The following is a 22,681-nucleotide window of genomic DNA, read 5'->3' as shown; positions in this document are numbered from 1 at the left end:
TTGTTCGGCTACAAGAAGGTGTGAAAGTCCGACCATGGTTTGTAAAAAGCGGGTAAGAAAAGGTTCGAATGCCCGAATATATACCATCAAAAGCGGAAGCGGAGGTGTTCGGCTGCAAGAAGGTGTGAACGTCCAACCAAAGTTTGTAAAAAGCAGTGAAGAAAAGTTTCGAATATCCAACCAAACATAATCAAAAGCGGGAGCAGAGCTGTTCGACTGCAAGTAGGTGTGAATGTCAGATCATAATTTGCAAAAAGCTGATGAGAAAGGGTGAGAATGCCCGACTATACACCATCAAATGCGGGAGCGGAAGTGTTCGGCTGTGAGTAGGTGTGAATGTCAAACCATAATTGCTGAAAAATGTGTTAGAAAAGACTAGAATGCCGGACCATACATCATCAAAAGCGGGAAAAGTGGTGTTCGGCTGCAAGTAGGTGTGAATGTCCAGCCATAATTACTCACAAACCGGTAAGAAAAGGTAGTATTGCCAGACCATACATTATCAAAACAGGGAGCGGAGGTGGTTCAGCTGCAAGGTGTGAATGTCTGACTAAAGTTTATAAAAAGCGGGTAAGACAAGGTGCGAATGCCTGACAATGTATGATCAAATGAGGGAGCGGAGGTTTTCGGCTGCAAGGTCTGAATGTACAACCATAATTTGTAAAAACCGGGGAAGAAAAGGCTCGAAAGCCCGACTATACACCATCAAAAGCGGGAGCGGAGGTGTTCGGCTGCAAGTAGGTGTGAATGTTCGACCATAATTTGTAAAAAGCGGGTAAGAAAAGGTTTGAATGCCCGACTATATATTAACAAAAGCAGGAGGACAGGTCTTCGGATAAGAGTGGGTGAGAATTTCCAACCATAATCAATAAAATGCGGTGAAAAAAAAGGTGTGAATACCCCATAGAACACTAAAAGGTGGAGCAGAAGTGTTCGGCTGCAAGAAGGTGTGACTGTTCGACTATATTTGGTGAAAAGCAGGTGAAGCAAGGTCTGAATGCCCAACCTTACATCATCAAAAACGAGATCAGAGGTGTTTGGCTGCAAGAAGGCCATAGTTTGCCAAAAGCGGGTAAGCTGCGAATGACCGACTAAATATCAACAAAAGTTGGGGCGGAGGTCTTCGGATGCAAGTGGGTGTGAATATCCCACCATACAAGTATGGTGGAGAGAAAGCTGTGAATGGCCGACCATAGTAAAAAGCGGGTGAGAAAAGGTGCGAATGTCCAATCATACATGATCAAAACAGGGAGCGGAGGTGTTTGGCTGCGACAAGGTGTGTATGTCCACCCATAATTAATGAAAAGCGGGCAACAAGTAGGTTTGAATACCCATCATCAAAAGCAGGAGTGGATGTGTTCGGCTACAAGAAGGTTTGAATGTCTGACCATAGTTTGTAAAAAGCGGGTAAGAAAAGGTTCGAGTGCCCGAACATACACCATCAAAAGAGGGAGCGGAGGTGTTCCGCTGTAAGACGGTGTGAATGTCCAACAATAGTTGGTAAAAAGCGGGTAAGAAAAGGTTAAAATACCCGACTGTACACAATCAATAGCGGGAGCGGAGTTGTTCGGCTACAAGGTGTGAAAGTCCGACCATGGTTTGTAAAAAGCGGGTAAGAAAAGGTTCGAATGCCCGAATATATACCATCAAAAGCGGAAGCGGAGGTGTTCGGCTGCAAGAAGGTGTGAACGTCCAACCAAAGTTTGTAAAAAGCAGTGAAGAAAAGTTTCGAATATCCAACCAAACATAATCAAAAGCGGGAGCAGAGCTGTTCGACTGCAAGTAGGTGTGAATGTCAGATCATAATTTGCAAAAAGCTGATGAGAAAGGGTGAGAATGCCCGACTATACACCATCAAATGCGGGAGCGGAAGTGTTCGGCTGTGAGTAGGTGTGAATGTCAAACCATAATTGCTGAAAAATGTGTTAGAAAAGACTAGAATGCCGGACCATACATCATCAAAAGCGGGAAAAGTGGTGTTCGGCTGCAAGTAGGTGTGAATGTCCAGCCATAATTACTCACAAACCGGTAAGAAAAGGTAGTATTGCCAGACCATACATTATCAAAACAGGGAGCGGAGGTGGTTCAGCTGCAAGGTGTGAATGTCTGACTAAAGTTTATAAAAAGCGGGTAAGACAAGGTGCGAATGCCTGACAATGTATGATCAAATGAGGGAGCGGACGTTTTCGGCTGCAAGGTCTGAATGTACAACCATAATTTGTAAAAACCGGGGAAGAAAAGGCTCGAAAGCCCGACTATACACCATCAAAAGCGGGAGCGGAGGTGTTCGGCTGCAAGTAGGTGTGAATGTTCGACCATAATTTGTAAAAAGCGGGTAAGAAAAGGTTTGAATGCCCGACTATATATTAAAAAAAGCAGGAGGAGAGGTCTTCGGATAAGAGTGGGTGAGAATTTCCAACCATAATCAATAAAATGCGGTGAAAAAAAAGGTGTGAATACCCCATAGAACACTAAAAGTTGGAGCAGAAGTGTTCGGCTGCAAGAAGGTGTGACTGTTCGACTATATTTGGTGAAAAGCAGGTGAAGCAAGGTCTGAATGCCCAACCTTACATTATCAAAAACGAGATCAGAGGTGTTTGGCTGCAAGAAGGCCATAGTTTGCCAAAAGCGGGTAAGCTGCGAATGACCGACTAAATATCAACAAAAGTGGGGGCGGAGGTCTTCGGATGCAAGTGGGTGTGAATATCCCACCATACAAGTATGGTGGAGAGAAAGCTGTGAATGGCCGACCATAGTAAAAAGCGGGTGAGAAAAGGTGCGAATGTCCAATCATACATGATCAAAACAGGGAGCGGAGGTGTTTGGCTGCGACAAGGTGTGTATGTCCACCCATAATTAATGAAAAGCGGGCAACAAGTAGGTTTGAATACCCATCATCAAAAGCAGGAGTGGATGTGTTCGGCTACAAGAAGGTTTGAATGTCTGACCATAGTTTGTAAAAAGCGGGTAAGAAAAGGTTCGAGTGCCCGAACATACACCATCAAAAGAGGGAGCGGAGGTGTTCCGCTGTAAGACGGTGTGAATGTCCAACAATAGTTGGTAAAAAGCGGGTAAGAAAAGGTTAAAATACCCGACTGTACACAATCAATAGCGGGAGCGGAGTTGTTCGGCTACAAGAAGGTGTGAAAGTCCGACCATGGTTTGTAAAAAGCGGGTAAGAAAAGGTTCGAATGCCCGAATATATACCATCAAAAGCGGAAGCGGAGGTGTTCGGCTGCAAGAAGGTGTGAACGTCCAACCAAAGTTTGTAAAAAGCAGTGAAGAAAAGTTTCGAATATCCAACCAAACATAATCAAAAGCGGGAGCAGAGCTGTTCGACTGCAAGTAGGTGTGAATGTCAGATCATAATTTGCAAAAAGCTGATGAGAAAGGGTGAGAATGCCCGACTATACACCATCAAATGCGGGAGCGGAAGTGTTCGGCTGTGAGTAGGTGTGAATGTCAAACCATAATTGCTGAAAAATGTGTTAGAAAAGACTAGAATGCCGGACCATACATCATCAAAAGCGGGAAAAGTGGTGTTCGGCTGCAAGTAGGTGTGAATGTCCAGCCATAATTACTCACAAACCGGTAAGAAAAGGTAGTATTGCCAGACCATACATTATCAAAACAGGGAGCGGAGGTGGTTCAGCTGCAAGGTGTGAATGTCTGACTAAAGTTTATAAAAAGCGGGTAAGACAAGGTGCGAATGCCTGACAATGTATGATCAAATGAGGGAGCGGAGGTTTTCGGCTGCAAGGTCTGAATGTACAACCATAATTTGTAAAAACCGGGGAAGAAAAGGCTCGAAAGCCCGACTATACACCATCAAAAGCGGGAGCGGAGGTGTTCGGCTGCAAGTAGGTGTGAATGTTCGACCATAATTTGTAAAAAGCGGGTAAGAAAAGGTTTGAATGCCCGACTATATATTAACAAAAGCAGGAGGAGAGGTCTTCGGATAAGAGTGGGTGAGAATTTCCAACCATAATCAATAAAATGCGGTGAAAAAAAAGGTGTGAATACCCCATAGAACACTAAAAGGTGGAGCAGAAGTGTTCGGCTGCAAGAAGGTGTGACTGTTCGACTATATTTGGTGAAAAGCAGGTGAAGCAAGGTCTGAATGCCCAACCTTACATCATCAAAAACGAGATCAGAGGTGTTTGGCTGCAAGAAGGCCATAGTTTGCCAAAAGTGGGTAAGCTGCGAATGACCGACTAAATATCAACAAAAGTGGGGGCGGAGGTCTTCGGATGCAAGTGGGTGTGAATATCCCACCATACAAGTATGGTGGAGAGAAAGCTGTGAATGGCCGACCATAGTAAAAAGCGGGTGAGAAAAGGTGCGAATGTCCAATCATACATGATCAAAACAGGGAGCGGAGGTGTTTGGCTGCGACAAGGTGTGTATGTCCACCCATAATTAATGAAAAGCGGGCAACAAGTAGGTTTGAATACCCATCATCAAAAGCAGGAGTGGATGTGTTCGGCTACAAGAAGGTTTGAATGTCTGACCATAGTTTGTAAAAAGCGGGTAAGAAAAAGTTCGAGTGCCCGAACATACACCATCAAAAGAGGGAGCGGAGGTGTTCCGCTGTAAGACGGTGTGAATGTCCAACAATAGTTGGTAAAAAGCGGGTAAGAAAAGGTTAAAATACCCGACTGTACACAATCAATAGCGGGAGCGGAGTTGTTCGGCTACAAGAAGGTGTGAAAGTCCGACCATGGTTTGTAAAAAGCGGGTAAGAAAAGGTTCGAATGCCCGAATATATACCATCAAAAGCGGAAGCGGAGGTGTTCGGCTGCAAGAAGGTGTGAACGTCCAACCAAAGTTTGCAAAAAGCAGTGAAGAAAAGTTTCGAATATCCAACCAAACATAATCAAAAGCGGGAGCAGAGCTGTTCGACTGCAAGTAGGTGTGAATGTCAGATCATAATTTGCAAAAAGCTGATGAGAAAGGGTGAGAATGCCCGACTATACACCATCAAATGCGGGAGCGGAAGTGTTCGGCTGTGAGTAGGTGTGAATGTCAAACCATAATTGCTGAAAAATGTGTTAGAAAAGACTAGAATGCCGGACCACACATCATCAAAAGCGGGAAAAGTGGTGTTCGGCTGCAAGTAGGTGTGAATGTCCAGCCATAATTACTCACAAACCGGTAAGAAAAGGTAGTATTGCCAGACCATACATTATCAAAACAGGGAGCGGAGGTGGTTCAGCTGCAAGGTGTGAATGTCTGACTAAAGTTTATAAAAAGCGGGTAAGACAAGGTGCGAATGCCTGACAATGTATGATCAAATGAGGGAGCGGAGGTTTTTGGCTGCAAGGTCTGAATGTACAACCATAATTTGTAAAAACCGGGGAAGAAAAGGCTCGAAAGCCCGACTATACACCATCAAAAGCGGGAGCGGAGGTGTTCGGCTGCAAGTAGGTGTGAATGTTCGACCATAATTTGTAAAAAGCGGGTAAGAAAAGGTTTGAATGCTCGACTATATATTAAAAAAAGCAGGAGGAGAGGTCTTCGGATAAGAGTGGGTGAGAATTTCCAACCATAATCAATAAAATGCGGTGAAAAAAAAGGTGTGAATACCCCATAGCACACTAAAAGGTGGAGCAGAAGTGTTCGGCTGCAAGAAGGTGTGACTGTTCGACTATATTTGGTGAAAAGCAGGTGAAGCAAGGTCTGAATGCCCAACCTTACATCATCAAAAACGAGATCAGAGGTGTTTGGCTGCAAGAAGGCCATAGTTTGCCAAAAGCGGGTAAGCTGCGAATGACCGACTAAATATCAACAAAAGTGGGGGCGGAGGTCTTCGGATGCAAGTGGGTGTGAATATCCCACCATGCAAGTATGGTGGAGAGAAAGCTGTGAATGGCCGACCATAGTAAAAAGCGGGTAAGAAAAGGTGCGAATGTCCAATCATACATGATCAAAACAGGGAGCGGAGGTGTTTGGCTGCGACAAGGTGTGTATGTCCACCCATAATTAATGAAAAGCGGGCAACAAGTAGGTTTGAATACCCATCATCAAAAGCAGGAGTGGATGTGTTCGGCTACAAGAAGGTTTGAATGTCTGACCATAGTTTGTAAAAAGCGGGTAAGAAAAGGTTCGAGTGCCCGAACATACACCATCAAAAGAGGGAGCAGAGGTGTTCCGCTGTAAGACGGTGTGAATGTCCAACAATAGTTGGTAAAAAGCGGGTAAGAAAAGGTTAAAATACCCGACTGTACACAATCAATAGCGGGAGCGGAGTTGTTCGGCTACAAGAAGGTGTGAAAGTCCGACCATGGTTTGTAAAAAGCGGGTAAGAAAAGGTGCGAATGCCCGACAATGTATGATCAAAAGAGGGAGTGGAGGTTTTCGGCTGCAAGAAGGTCTGAATGTCCAACCATAATTTGTAAAAACCGGGGAAGAAAAGGCTCGAAAGCCCGACTATACACCATCAAAAGTTGGAGCGGAGGTGTTCAGCTTCAAGACGGTCTGAATGTCCATCAATAATTGCTAGAAAACATGTAAGAAAATTTTCGAATATCAAACTGCACATGATCATAAGCAGGAGAGATGTTCAGCTGCAAGAAGGTGTGAATGTCTACCCATAATTACTGAAAAATGGGTAAGAAAAGGTGCGAATGCCTAACTATACATCATCAAAAGAGGGAGCGGAGGTGTTCCGCTGTAAGACGGTGTGAATGTCCGACCATAGATGGTAAAAAGCGGGTAAGAAAAGGTTAAATTACCCGACTGTACACAATCAATAGCGGGAGCGGAGTTGTTCAGCTAAGAGAAGGTGTGAAAGTCCGACCTTGGTTTGTAAAAAGCGGGTAAGAAAAGGTTCGTATGCCCGAATATACACCATCAAAAGCGGAAGCGGAGGTGTTCGGCTGCAAGATATTGTGAACGTCCGACCAAAGTTTGTAAATAGCAGTTAAGAAAAGGTTCGAATATCTAACCAAACATAAGAATGAGTCTTTTCCGCTGTAGAATGCCCGACTATAGACCATCAAATGCGGGAGCGGAGGTGTTCGGCTCTGAGTAGGTGTGAATGTCCGACCATAATTGCTGAAGAATGTGTTAGAAAAGGTAAGAATGCTGGACCATACATCATCAAAAGCGGTAGAGGTGGTGTTCGGCTGCAAAAAGGTGTGACTGTTCGACTAAAGTTTGTAAAAAGTGGGTAAGACAAGGTGCGAATGCCTGACAATGTATGATCAAAAGCGGGAGCGGAGGTGTTCAGCTGCAAGAAGGTCTACATGTCCATCAATAATTGCTAGAAAACATGAAAGAAACTTTTCGAAAATCAAACCGCACATGATCATAAGTGGGATAGGAGGTGTTCAGCTGCAAGGTGTGAATGTCCACCCATAATTCCTGAAAAATGGGGAAAAAAAAGGTGTGAATGCCCAACCATACATCATCAAAAGCAGGAGTGGAAGTGTTCGGCTACAAGAAGGTGTGAACGTCCAACCAAAATATGTAAAAAGAAGTTAAGAAAAGGTTCGAATATCCAACCAAACATAATCAAAAGCGGGAGCAGAGCTGTTCGACTGCAAGTAGGTGTGAATGTCAGATCATAATTTGCAAAAAGCTGATGAGAAAGGGTGAGAATGCCCGACTATACACCATCAAATGCGGGAGCGGAAGTGTTCGGCTGTGAGTAGGTGTGAATCTCCGACCATAATTGCTGAAAAATGTGTTAGAAAAGGTAAAAATGCCGGTCCATACATCATCAAAAGCGAGAGGGGTTGTGTTCGGCTGCAAGTAGGTGTGAATGTCCAGCCATAATTACTCACAAACGGGTAAGAAAAGGTAGTATTGCCAGACCATATATGATCAAAACAGGGAGCGGAGGTGGTTCAGCTGCAAGAAGGTTTGAATGTCCGACTAAAGTTCAAATATATTAAAGAAAGCGGGAGGAGAGGTCTTCGGATGAGAGTGGTTGAAAATTTCCGACCATAATGTATAAAATGCGGTGAAAAAAAGGTGTGATAGAACACTAAAAGGTGGAGCGGAAGTATTCGGCTGCAAGAAGGTGTGAATGTCCGACTATATTTGGTGAAAAGCAGGTGAAGCAAGGTCTGAATGCCAAACCTTACATCATCAAATGCGAGATCAGAGGTGTTTGGCTGCAAGAAGGCCATAGTTTGCCAAAAGCGGGTAAGGTGCGAATGTCTGACTAAATATCAAAAAAATTTGGGGCAGAGGTCTTCGGATGCAAGTGGGTGTGAATATCCAACCATACAAGTATGGTGGAGAGGAAGCTGTGAATAGCCGACCATAGTTTGGAAAAAGCGGGTAAGAAAAGGTTTGAATACCCGAACATACACCATCAAAAGAGGGAGCGGAGGTGTTCCGCTGTACGAAGGTGTGAATGTCCGACCATAGTTGGTAAAAAGCGGGTAAGAAAAGGTTAAAATAACCGACTGTACACAATCAATAGCGGGAACGGATGTGTTCGGCTACAAGAAGGTGTGAAAGTCCGACCATGGTTTGTAAAATGCGGGTAAGAAAAGGTGCGAATGTCCGACAATGTATGATCAAAAGAGAGAGCGGAGGTTTTCGGATACAAGAAGGTTTGAATGTCCCACCATAGTTTGTAAAAAGCGGGTAGAAAAGGTTCGAATGCCCGGCTATACACCATCAAAAGCGGGAGAGGAGGTGTTCCGCTGTAAGACGGTGTGAATGTCCGACCATAGTTGGTAAAAAGCGGGTAAGAAAAGGTTAAAATACCCGACTGTACACAATCAATAGCGGGAGCGGAGTTGTTCGGCTACTAAAAGGTGTGAAAGTCCGACCCTGGTTTGTAAAAAGCGGGTAAGAAAAGATTCGAATGCCCGAACATACACCATCAAAAGAGGGAGCGGAGGTGTTCCGCTGTAAGACGGTGTGAATGTCCGATCATAGTTGGTAAAAAGCGGGTAAGAAAAGCTTAAAATACCCGACTGTACACAATCAAAAGAGGGAGCGGAGTTGTTCGGCTACAAGAAGGTGTGAAAGTCCGACCATGGTTTGTAAAAACCGGGAAGAAAAGGCTCGAAAGCCCGACTATACACCATCAAAAAGAAGGTTTGAATGTCCATCAATAATTGCTTTAAAACAAGAAAGTAAATTTTCGAATATCAAACCGTACATGATCATAAGCGGGAGAGGAGGTGTTCCGCTGTAAGACGGTGTGAATGTCCGACCATAGTTGGTAAAAAGCGGGTAAGAAAAGGTTAAAATACCCGACTGTACACAATCAATAGCGGGAGCGGAGTTGTTCGGCTACTAAATGGTGTGAAAGTCCGACCATGGTTTGTAAAAAGCGGGTAAGAAAAGGTTCGTATGCCCGAATATACACTATCAAAACCGGAAGTGTAGGTGTTCGGCTGCAAGAAGGTGTGAACGTCCGACCAAAGTTTGTAAAAAAGCAGCTAAGAAAAGGTTCGAATATCTAACCAAACATAATCAAAAGCGGGAGCAGAGCTGTTCGACTGCAAGTAGGTGTGAATGTCAGAGAATAATTTGCAAAAAGCTGATGAGAAAGGGTGAGAAATCCCGACTATACACCATCAAATGCGGAGTTGTTCGGCTTTGAGTAGGTGTGATTCTCCAACCATAATTGCTGAAAAATGTGTTAGAAAAGGTAAGAATGCCGGTCCATACATCATCAAAAGCGGGAGAGGAGGTGTTCAGCTGCAAGAAGATGTGAATATCCACCTATAATTACTGAAAAATGGGTAGGAAAAGATGCGAATGTCCAACCATAAATCATCAAAAGCAGGAGTGGAGTTGTTCAGCTACAAGAAGGTATGAAAGTCCAACCATGGTTTGTAAAAAGCGGGTAAGAGAAGGTTCGAATACCCGAATATATACCATCAAAAGCGGAAGCGGGGGTGTTCGGCTGCAAGAAGGTGTGAACGTCCGACCAAAGTTTTTAAAAAGCAGTTAAGAAAAGGTTTGAATATCCAACTGAACATAATCAAAAGCGGGAGCAGAGCTGTTCGACTGCAAGTAGGTGTGAATGTCAGATCATAATTGCTGAAAAATGTGATAGAAAAGACTAGAATGCCGGACAATACATCATCAAAAGCGGGAGAGGTGGTTTTTCGGCTGCAAGTAGGTGTGAATGTCCAGCCATAATTACTCACAAACGGGGGATGAAAAGGTAGTATTTCCAGACCACACATGATCAAAACAGGGAATGGAGGTGGTTCAGCTGCAAGGTGTGAATGTCTGACTAAAGTTTGTAAAAACCGTGTAAGACAAGGGGCGAATGCCCGACAATGTATGATTAAAAGAGGGAGCGGAGGTTTTCGGCTGCAAGGTCTGAATGTCCAACCATAATTTGTAAAAATCGGGGAAGAAAAGGCTCGAAAGCCCGACTATACACCATCAAAAGCGGGAGCAGAGTTGTTCAGGTGCAAGAAGGTCTGAATGTCCGACCAATAATTACTGAAAAATGGGTAAGAAAAGGTGCGAATGCCAAATCATACATCATCAAAAGCAGGAGCAGATGTGTTCGGCTACAAGAAGGTTTGAATGTCCAACAATAGTAAGTAATAGGTGGGTAAGAAAAGGCTCGAATGCCCGACTATACACCATCAAAAGCGGAAGCGGAGGTGTTCGGCTGCAAGACGGTGTGAACGTCCGACCAAAGCTTGTAAAAAGCATTAAGAAAAGGTTCGAATATCCAACCAAACATAATCAAAAGCGGGAGTGGAGTTGTTCAGCTACAAGAAGGTATGAAAGTCCAACCATGGTTTGTAAAAAGCGGGTAAGAGAAGGTTCGAATACCCGAATATATACCATCAAAAGCGGGAGCAGAGCTGTTCGACTGCAAGTAGGTGTGAATGTCAGATCATAATTGCTGAAAAATGTGATAGAAAAGACTAGAATGCCGGACAATACATCATCAAAAGCGGGAGAGGTGGTTTTTCGGCTGCAAGTAGGTGTGAATGTCCAGCCATAATTACTCACAAACGGGGGAAGAAAAGGTAGTATTTCCAGACCACACATGATCAAAACAGGGAATGGAGGTGGTTCAGCTGCAAGGTGTGAATGTCTGACTAAAGTTTGTAAAAACCGTGTAAGACAAGGGGCGAATGCCCGACAATGTATGATCAAAAGAGGGAGCGGAGGTTTTCGGCTGCAAGGTCTGAATGTCCAACCATAATTTGTAAAAATCGGGGAAGAAAAGGCTCGAAAGCCCGACTATACACCATCAAAAGCGGGAGCAGAGTTGTTCAGGTGCAAGAAGGTCTGAATGTCCGACCAATAATTACTGAAAAATGGGTAAGAAAAGGTGCGAATGCCAAATCATACATCATCAAAAGCAGGAGCAGATGTGTTCGGCTACAAGAAGGTTTGAATGTCCAACCATAGTAAGTAATAGGTGGGTAAGAAAAGGTTCGAATGCCCGACTATACACCATCAAAAGCGGAAGCGGAGGTGTTCGGCTGCAAGACGGTGTGAACGTCCGACCAAAGTTTGTAAAAAGCATTAAGAAAATGTTCGAATATCCAACCAAACATAATCAAAAGCGGGAGCAGAGCTGTTCGACTTCAAGTAGGTGTGAATATCAGATCATAATTTGCAAAAAGCTGATGAGAAAGGGTGAGAATGCCCGACTATTCACTATCAAATGTGGGAGCGGAGGTGTTCGTCTGTGAGTAGGTGTCAATGTCCGACCATAATTGCTGAAAAATGTGTTAGAAAAGGTAAGAAGGCCGGACCATATATCATCAAAAGCAGGAGAGGTTGTGTTCGGCTGCAAGTAGGTGTGAATGTCCAGCCATAATTACTCACAAACGGGTAAGAAAAGGTACTATTGCCAGACCATATATGATCAAAACAGGGAGCGGAGGTGGTTCAGCTGCAAGAAGGTTTGAATGTCCGACTAAAGTTTGTAAAAAGCGGGTAAGACAAGGTGTGAATGCCCGACAATGTATGATCAAAAGAGGAGCGGAGGTTTTCGGCTGCAAGAAGGTCTGAATGTCCACCCATAATAACTGAAAAATGGGTAAGAAAAGGTGCGAAAGCCCAACCGCACATGATCATAAGTGGATGAGAAGGTGTTCGACTGCAAGTAGGTGTGAATGTAATCAATGTCTAGATAGATTTCAACAAAAAAACAACGTTGTACTTTGCAGTAAAAGAAAGTGCAAATCAAAAGTTTTAGGAATCCGAGAATAAGCTTATTTTCATGAGTTCTGCACGATTTCGGATTTTATGTATAAAATGAATTCATTCACTCAAACCAAGTTAAAACTGCTTTTTCCTTCATATTTATCAATGTCTAGATCGACTTCAACAAAGAACAACATTGTATTTTGCAGTAGAAGAAAGAGCAAAACTGAAGGATCAGGAATCCGAGAATAAGCTTCTTTTCATACGTTCTGCATGATTTGGGATTTTATGTATAAAATGAATTCCTTCACTCAAACTAAGTTAACACTGCTTTGTCCTTCATATTTACCCATTTCTACATATATTTCAAGCATAAACGTCCTCATACTACCCTGAATGAGAAAGAACCACACTTGTGATTAAGCCATACGCCCCTTTTGAGGAGTTCTGCATGATTTGGGATTTTATCTATAAAATCAATTCCTTCACTCAAACTATGTTAAAACGGCTTTTACCTTCATATTTATCACTGTCTCGATAGATTTAAACAAAAAAAAAACAACGTTGTACTTTGCAGTAAAAGAAAGAGCCAATCAAAAGTTTTAGGAATCCGAGAATAAGCTTATTTTCATGAGTTCTGCACGATTTCGGATTTTATGTATAAAATTAATTAATTCACTCAAACCAAGTTAAAACTGCTTTTTCCTTCATATTTATCAATGTCTAGATCGACTTCAACAAAGAACAACATTGTATTTTGCAGTAGAAGAAAGAGCAACACTGAAGGATCAGGAATCCGAGAATAAGCTTATTTTCTTATGGGCAAGTGGGAACTGCTTTGTCCTTCATATTTATCAATGTGTAGATGGATTTCAACTTCTTCTACTGCAAAGTCCAATGTTTTTCTTTGTTGAAGTCGATCTAGACATTGATGAATATGGAAGGACAAAGCAGTTTTAACTTGGTTTGAGCAAAGCAATTCATTTTATAGCAAAATCCGAAATCGTGCAGAACTCATGAAAGCAGGCTTATACTCGGATTCCTGAAACTTTAGATTTGCTCTTTCTTTTACTGCAAAGTACAACGATGTTTTTTTGTTTAAATATTTCTAGACATGGTAAATATGAAGGACAAATCAGTTTTAACATAGTTTGAGTGAAGTAATCCATTTTATAAGCAAAATCCCAAATCATGCAGAACTCAGGAAATGCTTTTTCTCGCTTTTCACTGCTTTTTACAAACTTTGGTCGGACGTTCACACCTTCTTGCATCCGAACACCTCCGCTTCCGCTTTTGATGATGTATATTCGGGCATTTGAACCTTTTTTTTACCTGCTTTTTACAAATCATTGTCGGACTTTCACATCTTCTTGCAGCCGAACACCACCTCTCCCGCTTTTGATGATGTATGGTCCAGTATTCTTACCTTTTCTAACACATTTTTCAGCAATTATGGTCGGGCATTCACACCTACTCACATCTGGACACCTCCGCTCCCGCTATTGATCATACAATGTCGGGACATCGCTCCTTGTCTTACCAGATTTTTACAAACTTTAGTCGAACATTCACACCTTCTTGCAGCTGAACACCTCCGCTCCCGCTTTTGATGATGTATAGTCGGGCTTTCGAGCCTTTTCTTACCCGGTTTTTACAAATTATGGTTGGACATTCAGACCTTGCAGCCGAACACCTCCGCTCTCTCTTTTGATCATACATTGTTGGGCATTCGCACCTTGTCTTACCCACTTTTTACAAACTATAGTCAGACATTCACACCTTGCAGCAAACCTCCGCTCCCTGTTTTGATCATGTATGGTCTGGCAATACTACCTTTTCTTCCCCCGTTTGTGAGTAATTATGGCTGGACATTCACACCTACTTGCAGTCGAACAGCTCTGCTCCCGCTTTTGATTATATTTGGTTGGATATTCGAACCTTTTCTTAACTGCTTTTTACAAACCATGGTCGGACTTTCACACCTTCTTGTAGCCGAACAACTCCGCTCCCGCTATTGATTGTGTACAGTCGGGTATTTTAACCTTTTCTTACCCGCTTTTTTACGAACTATGGTCGGACATTCACACCGTCTTACAGCGGAACACCTCCGCTCCCGCTTTTTATGGTGTATAGTCGGGCATTCGAACCTTTTCTTACCCGCTTTTTACAAACTATGGTAGGACATTCAAACCTTCGTGTATCCGAAAACCTCCGCTCTCTCTTTTGATCATACATTGTCGGACATTCGCACCTTTTCTTACCCGCTTTTTACAAACCATGGTCGGACTGTCACACCTTCTTGTAGCCGAACACATCCGCTCCCGCTATTGATTGTGTACAGTCGGGTATTTTAACCTTTTCTTACCCGCTTTTTACCAAGTATGGTCGGACATTCACACCTTCGTACAGCGGAACACCTCCGCTCCCTCTTTTGATGGTGTATGTTCGGGCATCCAAACCTTTTCTTACCCCATTTTTCCAAACTATGGTCGGCTATTCACAGCTTCCTCTCCACCATACTTGTATGGTGGGATATTCACACCCACTTGCATCCGAAAACCTCCGCCCCAAATTTTGTTGATATTTAGTCGGACATTCGCACCTTACCCGCTTTTGGCAAACTATGGCCTTCTGGTAGCCTAACAACTCTGATCTTGCTTTTGATGATGTAAGGTTGGGCATTCAGACCTTGCTTCACCTGCTTTTCACCAAATATAGTCGGACATTCACACCTTCTTGCAGCCGAACACTTCCGCTCCACCTTTTAGTGTTCTATCACACCTTTTTTTTCACCGCATTTTATACATTATGGTTGGAAATTTTCAACCACTTTCATCCGAAGACCTCTCCTCCCGCTTTTGTTAATATATTTGAACTTTAGTTTGACATTCAAACCTTCTTGCAGCTGAACCACCTCCGCTCCCTGTTTTGATCATATATGGTCTGGCAATACTACCTTTTCTTACCCGTTTGTGAGTAATTATGGCTGGACATTCACACCTACTTGCAGCCGAACACAACCTATCTCGCTTTTGATGATGTATGGACCGGCATTTTTACCTTTTCTAACACATTTTTCAGCAATTATGGTCGGAGATTCACACCTACTCACAGCCGAACAACTCCGCTCCCGCATTTGATGATGTATAGTCGGGCATTCTCACCCTTTCTCATCAGCTTTTTGCAAATTATGATCTGACATTCACACCTACTTGCAGTCGAACAGCTCTGCTCCCGCTTTTGATTATGTTTGGTTGGATATTCGAACCTTTTCTTAACTTCTTTTTACATATTTTGGTTGGACGTTCACACCTTCTTGTAGCCGAACACTTCCACTCCTGCTTTTGATGATGTATGGTTGGGCATTCACACCTTTTTTTTGCCCATTTTTCAGGAATTATGGGTGGACATTCACACCTTGCAGCTGAACACCTCCTATCCCACTTATGATCATGTGCGGTTTGATTTTCGAAAAGTTTCTTTCATGTTTTCTAGCAATTATTGATGGACATGTAGACCTTCTTGCAGCTGAACACCTCCGCTCCCGCTTTTGATCATACATTGTCAGGCATTCGCACCTTGTCTTACCCACTTTTTACAAACTTTAGTCGAACAGTCACACCTTTTTGCAGCCGAACACCACCTCTCCCGCTTTTGATGATGTATGGTCCAGCATTCTTACCTTTTCTAACACATTCTTCAGCAATTATGGTCGGACATTCACACCTACTCAGAGCCGAACACCTCCGCTCCCGCATTTGATGGTGTATAGTCGGGCATTCTCACCCTTTCTCATCAGCTTTTTACAAATTATGATCTGACATTCACACCTGCTTTTGATAATGTATTGTTAGGCATTCGCACCTTTTTTTTTACCCATTTTTCATGAATTATGGATGGACATTCACACCTTCTTGCAGCCGAACACCTCCTCTCCCGCTTATGATCATGTGCGGTTTGATATTCGAAAATGTACTTTCTTGTTTTAAAGCAATTATTGATGGACATTCAGAACGTCTTGCAGCTGAACACCTCCGCTCCCACTTTTGATGGTGTATACTCGGGCTTTCGAGCCTTTTCTTCCCGGTTTTTACAAACCATGGTCGGACTTTCACACCTTCTTGTAGCCGAACAACTCCGCTCCCGCTATTGATTGTGTACAGTCGGGTATTTTAACCTTTTCTTACCCGCTTTTTACCAACTATGGTCGGACATTCACACCGTCTTACAGTGGAACACCTCTGCTCCCGCTTTTGATGGTGTATAGTCGGGCATTCGAACCTTTTCTTACCCGCTTTTTACAAACTATGGTGGGACATTCAAACATTCTTGTATCCGAAAACCTCCGCTCTCTCTTTTGATCATACATTGTCGGACATTCGCACCTTTTCTTACCCGCTTTTTACAAACCATGGTCGGACTTTCACATCTTCTTGTAGCCGAACACATCCGCTCCCGCTATTGATTGTGTACAGTCGGGTATTTTAACCTTTTCTTACCCGCTTTTTACCAAGTATGGTCGGACATTCACACCTTCGTACAGCAGAACACCTCCGCTCCCTCTTTTGATGGTGTATGTTCGGGCATTCAAACCTTTTCTTACCCGCTTTTTCCAAACTATGGTCGGCTATTCACAGCTTCCTCTCCACCATACTTGTATGGTGGGATATTCACACCCACTTGCATCCGAAGACCTCCGCCCCAAATTTTGTTGATATTTAGTCGGACATTCGCACCTTACCCGCTTTTGGCAAACTATGGCCTTCTTGCAGCCAAACACCTCTGATCTCGCTTTTGATGATGTAAGGTTGGGCATTCAGACCTTGCTTCACCTGCTTTTCACCAAATATAGTCGGACATTCACACCTTCTTGCAGCCGAACACTTCCGCTCCACCTTTTAGTGTTCTATCACACCTTTTTTTCACCGCATTTTATACATTATGGTCGGAAATTTTCAACCACTCTCATCCGAAGACCTCTCCTCCCGCTTTTGTTAATATATTTGAACTTTAGTCGGACATTCAAACCTTCTTGCAGCTGAACCACCTCCGCTCCCTGTTTTGATCATATATGGTCTGGCAATACTACCTTTTCTTACCCGTTTGTGAGTAATTATGGCTGGACATTCACACCTACTTGCAGCCGAACACAACCTCTCTCGCTTTTGATGATGTATGGACCGGCATTCTTACCTTTTCTAACACATTTTTCAGCAATTATAGTTGGAGAATCACACCTACTCACAGCAGAACAACTCCGCTACCGCATTTGATGGTGTATAGTCGGGATTTCTCACCCTTTCTCATCAGCTTTTTGCAAATTATTCTCTGACATTCACACCTACTTGCAGTCGAACAGCTCTGCTCCCGCTTTTGATTATGTTTGGTTAGATATTCGAACCTTTTCTTAACTGCTTTTTCACAAACTTTGGTCGGACGTTCACACCTTCTTGCAGCCGAACACCTACGCTTCCGGTTTTGATAGTGTATATTCGGGCATACGAACCTTTTCTTATCCGCTTTTTACAAACCATGGTCGGACTTTCACACCTTCTCTTAGCTGAACAACTCCGCTCCCTCTTTTGATTGTGTACAGTCGGGTATTTTAACCTTTTCTTACCCGCTTTTTACCAACTATGATCGGACATTCACACCGTCTTACAGCGGAACACCTCCGCTACCTCTTTTGATGGTGTATGTTCGGGCATTCGAACCTTTTTTTACCCGCTTTTTAAAACCAGGGTCGGACTTTCACACCTTTTAGTAGCCGAACAACTCCGCTCCCGCTATTGATTGTGTACAGTCGGGTATTTTAACCTTATCTTACTCGCTTTTTACCAACTATGGTCGGACATTCACACCTTCTTACAGCGGAACACCTCCGCTCCCTCTTTTGATGGTGTATGTTTGGGCATTCGAACCTTTTCTTACCCGCTTTTTACAAACTATGGTCGGACATTCAAACCTTCTTGTAGCCGAACACATCCACTCGTGCATTTGATGATGTATGGTTGGGAATTCGCACCTTTTCTTACCCATTTTTCAGTAGTTATGGGCGGACATTCACACCTTGCAGCTGAACACCTCCTCTCCCGCTTATTATCATGTGCGGTTTGATATTCGAAAATTCTCTTTCATGTTTTCTAGCAATTATTGATGGACATTTAGACCTTCTTGCAGCTGAACACCTCCGCTCCAGCTTTTGATGGTGTATAGTCGGGCTTTCAAGCCTTTTCTTCCCCGGTTTTTACAAATTATGGTTGGACATTCAGACCTTCTTTCAGCCAAAAACCTCCGCTCCCTCTTTTGATCATACATTGTCGGGCATTCGCACCTTTTCTTACCCGCTTTTTACAAACTTTAGTCGGACATTAACACCTTCTTGCAGCTTAACCACCTCCGCTCCCTGTTTTGATCATGTATGGTCTGGCAATACTACCTTTTCTTACCCATTTGTGAGTAATTATGGCTTGACATTCACACCTACTTGCAGCCGAACACCACCTCTCCCGCTTTTGATGATGTATGGACCGGCATTCTTACCTTTTCTAACACATTTTTCAGCAATTATGGTTGGAGATTCACACCTACTCACAGCCGAACACATCCGCTCCCGCATTTGATGGTGTATATTCGGGCATACGAACCTGTTCTTACCCGCTTTTTACAAATTATGGTCGGACTTTCACACCTTCTTGTAGCTGAACAACTCCGCTCCCTCTTTTGATTGTGTACAGTCGGGCATACAAACCTGTTCTTACCCGCTTTTTACAAACTATGGTCGGACATTCAAACCTTCTTGTAGCCGAACACATCCACTCCTGCTTTTGATGATGTATGGTTGGGCATTCGCACCTTTTCTTACCCATTTTTCAGTAATTATGGGTGGATATTCACACCTTCTTGCAGCGGAACACCTCCTCTCCCGTTTATGATTATGTGCGGTTTGATATTCGAACATTTTCTTTCATGTTTTATAGCAATTATTGATGGACATTCATACCTTCTTGAAGCCGAACACATCCACTCCTGCTTTTGATGATGTATGGTTGGGCATTCGAACCTACTTGTTGCCCGTTTTTCATTAATTATGGGTGGACATTCACACCTTGTCGCAGCCAAACACCTCCGCTCCCTGTTTTGATCATGTATGTTTTGACATTCTTACCTTTTCTCACCTGCTTTTTACTATTGTCGGCCAATCACAGCTTCCTCTCCACCATACTTGTATGGTAGGAAATTCTCACCCACTCTCATCCGAAGACCTCTCCTCCCGCTTTTGTTCATATTTAGTCGGGCATTCGAACCTTTTCTTACCCACTTTTTACAAATTATGGTCGAACATTCACACCTACTTGCAGCTGAATACTTCCGCTCCACCTTTTAGGTATGTATGGTTGGCATTTGCACCTTTTGTTACCCTCTTTTTATCCTGATTGCTGAAGATTAAGTTGTTCTTTCTCAAACTACAATTTTTTTTTAATTGTTGAAACTTGATTTGAAGTGGATAAATAAGGAGGACAAACAGTTTTAAGTCACGCTGATAGAAGAAATTAATTTTATAGCAAAATCTGTATTTCGTCATATGTCGAGAGATGCTTATTGCTGAAGAAGTTCTTTCTCATTCTACAAAGTACAACGTTGTTTATCGTTGAAACTTGATTAGACATGAATAAATATGAAGGACAAAGCAGTCTTAACTTGGTTTGAGTTAATTAATTCGTTTTATAGGAGAATCCGAATTCGTGCTTATTTTCGGATTCCTGAAGAATGAGTCTGGTTCTTTCTCATAATACAAAGTTTGTTGTTTATTGTTGAAACTTCATCAGAAGTGAAGAAATAAATGAATGCCTATCAACAAATGTGGGATCTAAACTCTACTGCTTCCTCTAAAATAATTTCTTTTCTCAATTCAGAAATGTGTGTGTGTAAGTCACAACACCCGTGACACCAAAACGGCTTTCTTTTCTCTCTTTTCTCTACACTCTGCACTATGAGCACACACACCAAATCAGAAAGGCTTTTTTCTCTCTTTTCTACATTATGGACTGTGGGGACACAAAACCGCTCTCTCTTTTTTTTTTTGATTGTGTGCCAGGGCGTTGTCTCACGTATTAGATTATGCTTAAGATACGAATGGGTTTATCAGTCACATCAGAATCCATACATACTGATCCTCCCGTAATAAAATGGTCGGATCTTATCAAACACACTTTGTTTCTTGTGACAATCAAGTCAGCGAAACAGCGTATACACGTCAAGACACTGAATCAAGTTTGCCACAAGAACTCATAAGTTTGGCAGTATTGCTCTGCCGTCAGCAATCATACACCCATTTTATTTTCGTGAGACGTGCAGGCACCTGTTCATCTACTGTTCTATCACTATGAATTAGTTTATCTATTATCAATAAGGATACTTCTACAACTACTATCAAAGTATGTCCAGACTTCTTATGTTGTCAGTTGCTATATATGAATAAGTGGGTAGCTACTGACAAGCATTAAGCATGTCACACAGCCCAAACATATAACATTTCAGGACACACCACACAGTTAACAACCACAGTGAAGTGTCAAAGCCCAAACATTCAACAGGACACTTACACAACACATTCAAATCAAACAGTCAGACAACATACAAGAACATATACCCCAGCCGGCATTGCTCCCTGCCTATTTTCCTACAGCTCACTATGTGTGCGCACACCTTTATTCACAAACTCTTCAACTTATACTCTTTTACCGAAGCTGCTACAGCTCAATTGGCCGAATACCCTTAGATCCTATTTCGGTGAATTTGACATCTGCCTTACATGTAACAGATTAGCGGTTTAGCAGTTTTAATTTAGTTTGAGTGAAGGAATTCATTTTATAGCAAAATCCGAAATCGTGAAGCACTCATGAAAGTAAGCTTATTCTCGGATTCCTGAAACTTTAGATTTGCTCTTTCTTTTACTGCAAAGTACAAGGTTGTTTTTTTTGTTTAAATCTTTCTAGACATGGTAAATATGAACGACAAAGCAGTTAACATAGTTTGAGTGAAGGAATTCATTTTATAGATAAAATCCCAAGAGTCTGCAGAGAAAAGAGAGTGAATGCGAAGTAGACTTTAACACGGCTATGGGAGCGAGCCGAGTGTGGGCTAACCGGGAGAATTGCTTGAAAGAAACGCGACACCGAATGAGCGATCAGAACAAAGCCTCAATACGGGATTCTCGTGGTGTTTTTGTTGCTGCCTTGTCTTTTGCATAGAGTAAAAGACAAGGCAGCCATCGAATAGGGCCCGATTTTTCCTACTTGGTCAGCCGAGGAGCAAGGGGGGGGGGGGCAAACGTCTCAACCAAGCAAAGCTCACCATGGGGAAGGTGGCTATACCAACTAGCCTGATGCCCTGCTCCCGCAGTGACGGATAATCGTACTCTGGTTTCTCTTCATAACATACAAGTCTTTCGCCTTTTACTAAAGACTTCCGTGGAGAGCAGCACTAATGAGTTGTTTCTATTATTGGCAGGCTTTACCTTTGCGGGTGAAGCCCTTTCTGTCTGTGCAAAAGAAATCTTGCTACTTTGCAGAGTGACTTCTCTGAGTAGAGTCGCCTTACTTGTTGCGACTGTGCCGATGTTCGAAGCTGGAGTGCAAAGTTGTTGCTTGAATGGTGCTTGCTGGAGCATGCGGGAGTGCAAAGTTATACCATTTAAAAGGGCTGAAGAGTGCTCAGTGCAGCGGGTGGGCGGAGGTGCAACGTGACACTCTGGCCACCTATGGCCATAAAAAGAACACTGCTACAAGTGCGCATTGTGCCAGCAAGGGCCCTCGGACCTGAAACAGTGGACAGTTATCGCTTCTCGGCCTTTTGGCTAAGATCAAGTGTAGTATCTGTTCTTATCAGTTTAATATGTCCTCTATACGAGGACAACATATTAAATGGATTTTTAAGAATAGGAGTTGAAAAAGAAGCTTGCTCCGTTCACAGCCTCGACCCGGTACTGCAGTGCCGCTGGGAACGGTGCGCTCTCCTCTGCTCTTGTGAAAAAGCAAACAGCGGTGCAGGATGGAAGTTTCAGGGAGCCCAAGATGAAACTTTCTTTTAATCTGCTGAGAAAAGAGAGTGAATGCGAAGTGGACTTTAACACGGCTCTGGGAGCGAGCCGAGTGCGGGCTAACCGGGAGAATTGCTTGAAAGAAACGCGACACCGAATGAGTGGTCAGAACAAAGCCTCAATACGGTGTTCCCGTGGTGTTTGTGGCTGCCTTGTCTTTTGCACAGAGTAAAAGACAAGGCAGCCATCGAATAGATTGTTTCTACTTGGTCAGCCGAGGAGCGGGGGGGGGGGGGCAAGCGTCTCAACCAAGCAAAGCTCACCAAGTAGGAACAATCGGGCCCTTTTCGATGGCTGCAACACCTGAAAGAGATATTGATGCGAGACCCGATCAAATGCTTTTTCAAAGTCTAAATTTAAGATGACAAGCCGGGTGTTTCTGTCTCTAGCGTAATCAATGATGTCTCGAATCAGTACGAGGCTGTCGGTGAGTTGTCTCCCTGAGATGGCACAAGCTTGGTCTGGGTGAATTACCTC

The 22,681-nt window shown here is 43.1% G+C and overlaps 1 non-coding gene and 1 pseudogene across 1 annotated transcript; both read left to right on the top strand.

Moving 5' to 3' along the window:
* Nucleotides 1-21,519: 21,519 nt before the first annotated feature.
* Nucleotides 21,520-21,633, top strand: LOC140280619 (U5 spliceosomal RNA). Its single transcript, XR_011909559.1, has one exon. It is a non-coding gene; the product is annotated as a U5 spliceosomal RNA (small nuclear RNA).
* Nucleotides 21,634-21,941: 308 nt separating this feature from the next.
* Nucleotides 21,942-22,121, top strand: LOC140280546 (U2 spliceosomal RNA; annotated as a pseudogene).
* Nucleotides 22,122-22,681: the final 560 nt, after the last annotated feature.

This window comes from Leuresthes tenuis, unplaced genomic scaffold (assembly GCF_036924035.1).
Source record: "Leuresthes tenuis unplaced genomic scaffold, fLeuTen1.0.hap1 SCAF_21, whole genome shotgun sequence".
Lineage (NCBI taxonomy): Eukaryota > Metazoa > Chordata > Actinopteri > Atheriniformes > Atherinopsidae > Leuresthes > Leuresthes tenuis.
The sequence above is the reverse complement of the archived record's forward strand: the minus strand, read 5'-3'. Positions and strand labels throughout refer to the sequence as shown.